The sequence below is a fragment of the Quercus lobata genome, unplaced genomic scaffold (genome assembly GCF_001633185.2).
Source record: "Quercus lobata isolate SW786 unplaced genomic scaffold, ValleyOak3.0 Primary Assembly Scq3eQI_1902, whole genome shotgun sequence".
Classification (NCBI taxonomy): Eukaryota; Viridiplantae; Streptophyta; class Magnoliopsida; order Fagales; family Fagaceae; genus Quercus; species Quercus lobata.
Genome location: NW_022154706.1, coordinates 156128 through 166369, shown reverse-complemented (window position 1 = coordinate 166369; position 10242 = coordinate 156128).

Here is a 10242-nt window from a genome sequence, read left to right as displayed (position 1 = left end):
AATGTAAAGCATGTTAGTTGGGTAAACACCATAGAGTGCCTTTTGCCTCTAGGCATGAGAGTCGTGTTAGTAGTCCTTTTCATTTAGTTTATTCTGATATTTGGGGTCCAATAAACACTCCCTCATTGTTGGGATTTAGATATTTTGTAATTTTTGTTGATGATTATTCTAGAGTCACCTATCTTTATCTTATGAAAGAACGACCTGAATTGTACTCAATTTTCAAATCATTTTATATGGAAATAAAGCTTCAATTTAATGCTTCACTTCGTATTTTTCGGTCTGATAATGCTCGTGAATATTTTCATACATCTTTGTCTCAATTTTTTGATGATCATGGTATAATTCACCAATCTTCATGCCCCCATACTCCACAACAAAAAGGTGTTGCTGAACGCAAAATGCGTCATTTGTTAGAGGTCACTCGTGCCTTAAAGTTTCATATGCGTGTTCCCAAATCATATTGGAGTGATGCTGTTTTCACTGCTTGTCACCTAACTAATCGTATGCCTTCCACTGTTCTAGGTGGTCAGATCCCTTATACTGTGCTATCTCCTGATGCACCTTTATTTCATCTACCTCCTAAGATCTTTGGTTGTGTGTGCTATGTTCATATCTTAGGTCCAAGGAGTGACAAAATTGATCCTAGATCCATTAAATGTGTTTTTCTTGGGTATTCTCATACTCAAAGGGAATATCGAATGTTACTCACCTACTCTTCGTCATCGTTTCATTAGTGTTGATGTCACAATTGATGAATCTCAATCCTATTTCTCTCCTTCAGTTACTAGTGATAGTTCTCCTCCTTGTCTTCCTCTCCTACCACCTGTGTCTCCTATTGAATCTCCTCAAAAACCACTCTAGGAATATCGTCATCGGTAGAAACCTCCACCAAGGACTTCTTCCCCGCCTAGTGATCCACCGCCTAATCCTGACTATCTTCCAATTGCTTTGCGCAAAGGTAAGCGTTCTTGTACCTCTCACCCTATCTCTCAGTTTGTCTCTTATGGTCACTTGTCTTCATCTGTTCATGTCTTTACCACATCCTTGAATTCTACTGTTGTTCCTAAGTCTATCTAGGAGGCTATGTCCATCTCTGGTTGGAAGTCCACTATGGAGGCAGAAATGTCTACCCTGTCTGAAAATGCTACTTGGTCTTTAGTTACTCATCCTCCAAGGAAAACTACTGTTGGTCGTTGGGTGTATATTGTGAAGTACTTGCCTGATGGTTCTATTAAGCGTTTGAAGGCTCGCCTAATTGCCAAAGGGTATACCCAGACATACGATGTTGACTATGCCAAGACATTCTCACCTGTTGCTAAAATTTCTACCATCCAGATTTTGATCTCCTTGGCTGCTAATTTGGGCTGGCCATTATTTCAGTTATATGTTAAAAATGCCTCCTTAAATGGTGATTTGAAGGAAGAGGTGTACATGGAGCAACCACCTGGGTTTGTTGCTCAGGGGGAGTCTGGAAAAATGTGTAGGTTGCATAAGGCCATCTATGGTCTTAAACAATCTCCCAAAACTTGGTTTGGTAAATTCAATGAAGTAGTGTTAAAATTTGGATTGCGACATTGCCACTCTGATCTAAACCAGTGGAGACTCCTATGGATCCTAATGTCAAATTGTATGAAGATCAAGGGGAGCTGTTATCTAATCCTGAGAGATATCGTCGTCTAGTTGATAAACTGAATTACCTCACAATTACTCGCCCAGATATATCATTTGTAGTTAGTGTTTTGGGCTAGATCACCGTCAAATAGAAAATCCACTATTGGATATTGTACTTTTTTAAGAGGAAACCTAATTACTTGGAGAAGTAAGAAACAAACTGTTATTGCCAGGTCTAGTGCAGAGGCTGAGTATAGAGCCATCGCACACACATCTTGTGAGCTTATGTAGATAAAGCATTTACTTAAGGAATTAAGATTTGTTGTCAAGCTGCCTATGACTATGCATTGTGATAATCAAGCAACAATTTACATTGCTTCCAATCCTGAGTTCCATGAGCGAACCAAGCATATTGAAGTAGATTGTCATATTACTCGAGAGAAAGTAGAAGATGGTGTAATTTCTACTCCATATGTTTCTACAAGAGTCCAAATTGCTAATATGTTTACCAAAGCTTTATGTAAGACTCGTTTGGGTTTATTATGTAACAAGCTAGGATTATATGATATATAGTCTCCAACTTAAGGGGAAGTGTTATGAGTACTAGGGGCAAAACAGTAATATCATATAATCTTTATATATAAATAATATTTTATGTGTTAGGGTTGACTAATTAAACCCTAAACACCTTCACCTTAAACAACAAACACCCTATAACTGAATTTGGACCCAATACACTTACCCTTGTAAGAGACCTTCCCACCGCATGCAACTTTAACATTAAACCGCCCCTCTGTATTACATACATGTTAAGCCCAACCTCTTTGCCAACCTCTCGTCAAGAAATTTATGTGCACTTCCTGAGTCAATAAAGCCAACTAGTGATTCTTGATTTATGACCCATGAACTTGCATGGTTTGAGGGGTTAGAGTACCAGCCATCACACGCATGGAGATCTCCAATGCTTCCTCGGTTTCTCCTTCTCCATCTCCAGTCTGGGCAAGGACGTCCTCTTCAAGCTAGCAACCTTCTATTAAGAAAAGCTTCTAGCACCAATGACTGGGAGCAAACTTCTCATCACAGTTGAAGCAAAGTCCCTTATCTTGTCATGCCTTTGAATGGTGGATGATGGTGGATGGCCTGTGACTTTTGAGCTAGTTGTTGCAGCTTTCTTGGGTTCCTAATTCGAATTGGTTTTCTATTGATATTTTGCCCATAGAGTCAAGCCAAGCCTACAGTGGCTAATAGGGGCACTGGCTTCATAGCTTTGACATCTACCTTTATGATCTCCTTAAGGCGGCTAATAAGGACACTATCTTCATAGCTTTGACATCTATCCTAATGATCTCCTTAAGACCACTGATGAAACAAGCAACCTGCTGAGACAGATGCAATTTCCCCACTCGGCTAAGGAGTTTCTCGAATTAGCTTTGGTAGTCTTAGACTGAACCAATCTGTTTAAGTTTTGTAAGATCAGCAAAAAAAGTCATCAAACTCAGTTCGTATCTCAAATTCAAACCTTCCTTTAGTTGAGGCCATGTAACCACCTTTGCTTCCTCCTTAAGCAGCCGGTACGATAATTGTGCCTTGCCTTCAAGATGATGTGCAGCCAAAGGAAACTCTCATCCTCCGCAATGTTTTGAAATTCAAAGAACTTCTCCACTCGGTAAATCCAACTCGTCAAATCTTCCCTACCATTGAAGTGAGGGCAATCAAGCTTGGTGAGGTTTGGAATCACCGAAACATGAGATCCAGCCGAGTCTTGAGAACCCTCGTGGTTAAACTATAGCATGATCCAATATTTGGAATCTTCCCATTTTGTAAATCTCATTGCATATCACATCACACAAAAGAACTGTAATTTTCACTACGTGATTTTTAATTGCATTGCAAGATATAAATCTTTTAGTCTTAGCGATCAAAACAACAATTCATGAGCCTTAATTAGACAACTAGATTAAAAGATATCAAAGAAACAAGTTTTAACAGTAAAGTGCACTGACATGAATTAAGTCCCAACCATACGTAATTACAAACTCTTAATTCTGATTGGCCTATTTTTAGTCCAATTTAAATTAAAATGATGTGTCATAATACTATTAGTTGAGGATATAGATTATGGTAAGGTTACATGCACCCGATTTAATCCAAGACAAAACATTAATTGATTCCAAACAAAATTGGTAAAAATTGATTAATTAAATAATTAATTGATTAATTTGGCAAATTTGGAATTAATTTGCTGAACTTGAGTACAATCACATCACCATTTAAACAGAAAGTTGATGGACCAAAAAAGGAAAAGAAAGAATATGAAGGATCTGACCGATTGGCACTTGGACTAGAATCCCCAAAATTCTTCCCTTTTTCAGTATGTCTGCTCCCCACTCAATTTGACCTTGATCCCTATGTCTTTTCTTCAAAAAATCTAAATTTCCCTTAATCCCACATTGCCCAAAGACTCATCCCTAACCCCAGCATCTAGTATAATTACTCATCCCCAATATCAAACCAAAGCACCCTAAATTTCAAAGAAAAAACTAAAATTTCTCTCTCTCCCTCTATCCCTATTCTCTAGAGTTAGTAGTAGGAAGGTGCATTTGGTGTCTTGGACCTCCTAGTCTCAATTCACAATAGTTTGGTCCCCTTGATCTCAAGCTACCAACTTCTTATTCACAAATCCCCCTATAGATAAACTTTTTTTCTTAGAGTTCTTTTTTTTTTTTTTTTAAAGTAAAATGTCAGGTTTTGAACCAGACACCTCAAAGACGCAATTGGAAGCCTCTACCACTACGCTTATGACATTTTCATTTTTTTTCTTAAGAGTGCTATAAAGTGCTAGTGCATGCAAGTAAGGTTTCTAAACCTTTTCTTTTAATTATGCCTTAGTTCTCCAAATCAAGTATGTTTTATTTTCTAGTTCTTCATATGTTCTTGATTGCTAGAATGTTAGATCTAGGTTGATCTTAGTCTTTGCATGTTCTAGGGTTTTTCAATTCAAATAAAATGTCCATATGCTCTTAGATTATGGTTTATCACATCATATACATATTCACCATGTTTTCTAATTTCAATTCTTTGCATGCCTAGAATAGGGTTTCATCATGCTCTTGAATGCTTGTTTCACTTTTCAATCACATGTTCTTGGATGATATAAATCGTTTGATTAATGTGGTATGGTCATTGGCCACCAAAGTCTAGAAGACTAGTTTCACTAGGCAAGATAGAAGCCCAACACCTTCTCATCTTGTAACCTAGCCTCCAAACTTAGATCAAGTGTCAATAGATTATGTTTTTCCTTGTACTTTTCAATTTCTTAAATTGTAACTAGGAATCAAAGCTATGTATTTTTCTTAGATTGTATCCAGGACCAAATCCATGTAATTTTCTAGTTATTTTTAAGAGATGTACAATTTCAATTTATCAATAAGAGATTCAATTTTCAATTCTTTTGGTTTTCTTATTTTTTTCAATTAAATAAGTAATGGCTCCATTGTAAAACCCTTGACCTAGAAGGGTAGATAACATCAGTACAACCTCTACTATTGAGAGGCACCAATACAACTCCATCCATTTGTGTGGGTTATGCCAAAACCCTTTTCAATTCGAAAATTTTTGGACCGGGGGCATGGTCTCTCACACACCACAACTTCAAATACCACCACGTCTACTGTGAGGAGCTATGGTAGATTGTTGTAACTATCTTAGTAAAAGCAAGATGAAATGGTTTTAGTTCTAAGGAAGAACTAGACCTCCGAAATAGCAAAATTGCTGAAAAATATTCTGATTGATTTTTGAATAATACATTCAGCATCAATAGCTTATAGACTCAAACAGCTAAAGATAAGCAAATCAAATCTCCTAAAAAACTAGGCAACTAGATAAGAATAAGCAAAACAATTAAAGACTTCGTAAAAAAACTCTAATTTGATAAGATAATTGATCAGGATAATCAATTGATATCCCATGTAACTCAATTATCACAAAGACTCCAAAACAAATCACAAAAAAATAACAGATAGATAAGAGAACATCCAATGGAGCCATGTGAGATAAACAACTCCAACCACAACCCGTTTGGACATAACACGCAGGAATTTGTTATTGGCATTGAAATAACAAGAACACGCATAATTTATTCTACATCATTCCAATTCGATCATATGGTAAAAACTGTTTTGAATCTATTAGGTTCTGTTTACCTCTTCAGCCTTAGAACCATGCATCTCCAAGTACATCCACACATGTCAAATTTTGAAAACTCCAAGGTTGAATTACATATTCTTTTTGTTCTTAGTACAAGTGTCAAATTTTGTATCCTTTCAATGCTATTACTTTTCTGTTTCATAAAATTATGTTTCGTATATAGATTTAAAGTAACTTTGAAAAAGATTTTCGATCATCATACCAGCAGTTGAAGGAACTGTGATTTGAACAACTAAAAGAAATGAGATTCTTGCTGGGAGAAGAAGAAAAATGCTTACCTATCCTGTAAAGACCATCCAGATAGATTGGCGACCTCATATAAAGCAGCCCTCCACCGTTGCACCTTCTCCGGATTCTCCTTAAAACGTTTTTCGTGAACAATGAAGGCTTGCCCAAAAATTCCCTTCTGATGCCGTACTTCAGACGGACCGACATCATAAAAAATTGGAAGAACTGTTTGACCCATCTCTTTCCGGCATTCCAAAATCTTTACAAGCTCATTTAAGCACCAAGTAGAGGAAGCATAATTTCTTGAAAGAATGACGACTGAAATCCTTGATTCTTCCATTCCTTTTAACAGTTGTGAAGAAATTAATCCCCTCTCAAGTGTTTCATCGTCCCTAAAGGTGAAGATTCCTTTCTGCTTCAAAGCAGCGTATAGATGATCCGTAAAATTACGGCGAGTGTCCTCTCCTCTAAAACTAAGGAAGACGTCGTATTTCCATCGACGGGTACCATAAGAAGAGGCACTTTCCGCGGGCGTAAGAGTCATCGGATCTTACCAGCAAAGTTGCTACAGTATCCTTTGCCTATTTTTTGAACCAGTCTCAACCAGAAAAGTATCAGAAAAGTAAAGTTGGATCATAAAAACGAATCAGGGAAAAATGAATATGATTTACGCAGGGATTGAATACAGGAATGATATTTCTTTTATCTGAGATATATATTTCCAAGAATATAACTAAAAATGGAGAAATTAAAAATATGCGTATGCTTTAGAAAAGTGAGAGCTTACAGATCTGGGATATTGATGCAGTATTTACGGAGCTCAAACTCAGAATCCCTCTAGAAAAACCGAACACCGTTGGATTTTGGCAGACTGGTGTCTTTCGGAGAGAGAAATAGAGAGTCAACGGGGTGCTTCTTGAAACAAATTTAAAGACAACATGCAATGGAGGCAGGAGGTTGCACTAGCACCTTTGAGCAAAAGGACGAAAATCTGGACGACGACTGGGTCCCCTCCACCGAACGTTCAAACTTCTTGTAAGTATCAAAGTAATTAAAGAATAATTAAGCACCGACTTCTTGTGTGGCTCTTAGTTGGGTCGTTGGTATCATTAAAAAAAAAAATTTTATTAAATTGAAATATGCATATAAAATTTTATCTAACCAAGTAAATAAAAAATTTTTTTTTTATGGGAAGTAAATAATTTTTTTTGATAGGAAGGGTTAGATTATTGTATTGAGTAATCTCAACTTGAACAAAGGGAACCAGAAAATCAAGCATGCTAACAAACTTTGTTCAGCTTCCTCGACAGTTAATGTGTCTCACCGCTGTTCTCTGCACTACTCAGAGTAGGGGTGTACATGGTTCAGTCGGTTTTGGAGAGATATTTTGCACCACGCCTATAGGGTGCAATTTCACCCTATGCTTGATCACACCTCACTTTTGGAAGGTAAGAACCGACCTACACAAGGTGCGGTTAATCTTAGCAACTCAGTACGGTTCGTTTGGTTATATGGGCTGGACTTTTAAAAATTACTATTCTAAGTTTTGGGCCTTTAAAAAATAGCATTTTGAGCCCATTTTAACTTCTTTTTAACTGAGCCTTTCTTTATCAAGTTTCAACCACAAGAACACAAAATCTCAACCTGTCACAAGACTCACAACATTCCAAATTAAATACACAATTATCGAATCTGTGCATGTTGGAGTAAAACTCTTGTATGATCACGAAGGGACAAGTGACTGGGATGCCACACAGTGACTCCCAACCCCCATTGTAGATGACAGTGGAAAGGTCAATATCAGAAAAATCTGATAGAACGACTTGGCATTTCGAATGAATGCCTCGTCAGGAGAAGTTCTCCGAAAAGTCCTTACAGGCTTTATCATCACAGAACTGTAAGTGAAAAGGAGTAGTGTCAGAAGAAGAAGATGCCCCAGAACGAAGAGGGTTCTAGGACGGATTGGATTTTCATTTAGGTGCCATAAAGCAACTAACCGAAAGAAAGAGAGAGAGAAAGAAAGAGAGAGAGAAAGAAACACGCAGAATAGCACCAACAGAGATTAATATCAAAATAAAGATAAATGAAGGTACGTATGCATGAAAAATGCATGAACATGTAACATGCAAACTTAAAAACATCATAAGCTTAGCCCAATCCAAACCTACCAACGCACAACATTGCAACAAAGTAAACACACATCTAAAATGCATGAAACATTGTTATAATGCAGATGTGATGCAATGCGTGATTTAATGATTTTAAAATCATTAAAATAAAACCCATCCCATAAATTTTGCAAAGACCTTATTAATTTTGAAAAACCCCAAAAATTTTCAAAAACCCCAAAAGTTAGGTAAAAAATGCATGAAATGTATGATAAAGAGATGGAAAAGAGATCATACCTGTGAAAATACAAGAAAAAAACCAAAGAAAGAGTGGGGAAGATGAAGAAGTTGAGATTGAGGTGTTTAGGAGAGGGAGAGACACTTTTTTGTCGAGAGAGATTGGGGAGAAATGAGAAAAATTCGCACTAACCCTTTATATAGAAAATCATAAAGCTCGATGGATCGAGAGGTCTCAAGATTTAAAATGCGAGAAATAGCTATCGAAGAGCTATTAAGGATCTGTCGAGAGTTGTCCACAACAAATAAACTTCGATGGATCGAGAAGCTATCGAACATCTATCGAGCATCTAGAAACTTCCTCGATGGATCGAGTAGCTATCGAGCAGCTATTGAGATTGAATCTCAAGAATCCTGATGGATCGAGATTGCGATAACAACTATCAAGAAAGGAAGCTGAAAAGGCTCGATAGATAGCCTAGCTGTCAAGATTGCTTAAAAACAGTTTTTCAAAGAAGGGAAAAAAACACAAACGTGAATGCAATCAACCATGCTACTCAACCAAATCCAACTAACATTTTAAGCTCTCAAAAACATCTCTCATAAAAAAAATGTCCAGGATTTAGATCCAAAACACACACATACACTAAACAAGTCTAACCAATTTTATATTTCAAAAATAAGTTAAGGCAGTTTAGTAAGTATACATTAACACATGTATTCCTTGTGATGGCCAAATCACATTGTACCTGCACATGTATCAAGGGTAGTAAAGAATATTGCGTATTGTGTGTGAAAAACATCGCAAGATTGCATAAGTGTCCACAAGTTATGACAATTTGAAATATGAGAAAATCACTTTAACTCACACACATTCATAACTGTTTAATGGGGACTATCACCTTCGAGGTACATCTTATAACTCCCACATCTCCTAGAAGACACGCTTGCAATCATTTATAAAGAATTTTATTCTTTTTGCTTTTATTTTTCTTTGCATATTTTTCTTTTATTAAGCATATTATACATGGGCATTTAAGAGAGAGAGAAAAAATACCTAATGACGTTATGCTTTTGACATTGCACTTGTGCTATGCCAAAGCATACAGATGTCATTTCATGATTGACGGATAACAGTGGTGAGATGGTTATTTACACCTTTCTCTTAGGATTTTCTAGTCCTTCCCGTCAAAAAGAGTGATACGAGTGTTAAGTATAAGAGATTACTTAATCTTACTCATCACAAACGAGCCACAAAGCTCACTTGCTTAATTGTGTATAGAGATGCTCATTTAAGCTACAAATGATACAAAATTTAGAAAACTTTGTTTCAATGGCCATCCAAGGTACAAAATATATCAATGTACACAAACACACACTGTTTTTTGTATTTTTCTGATTTTTCAATTTGTTTTTATGAAAAACAAAATAAATCAAAATTGAAATTAAACAAACAAAAACATGTTAAACAAAGTAATGCATAAAACTAAACTGACTCAAAATAAGAAAGCAAAACACACAAGTAATGCAAAATCAAAAACAAGAAGGGGAGAGAGAGAAAAAGTGAGTAAATCACTAGGAGATCACTTGGAGCCTTTTTTCCTTCCACACCTTGGAAGAACCTTTCCGTTTTGCAAACCCTTGATCCAATGATGAAGGGGAAGAATTAAAACTGTTCAAGTTCGAAAAGAACATGAGGGTTTTGAGTAGATCTTCAAGAGGAGCAAAAGATGATGGAAATTGATTCTGATTTCCCGATGAGATCATACTATTGCTATATTAAGTGGCTAACCACTTATAGCAATTAGGTCGAGTATGTCCAGCTGCTCCACAATGATGACATAGATGC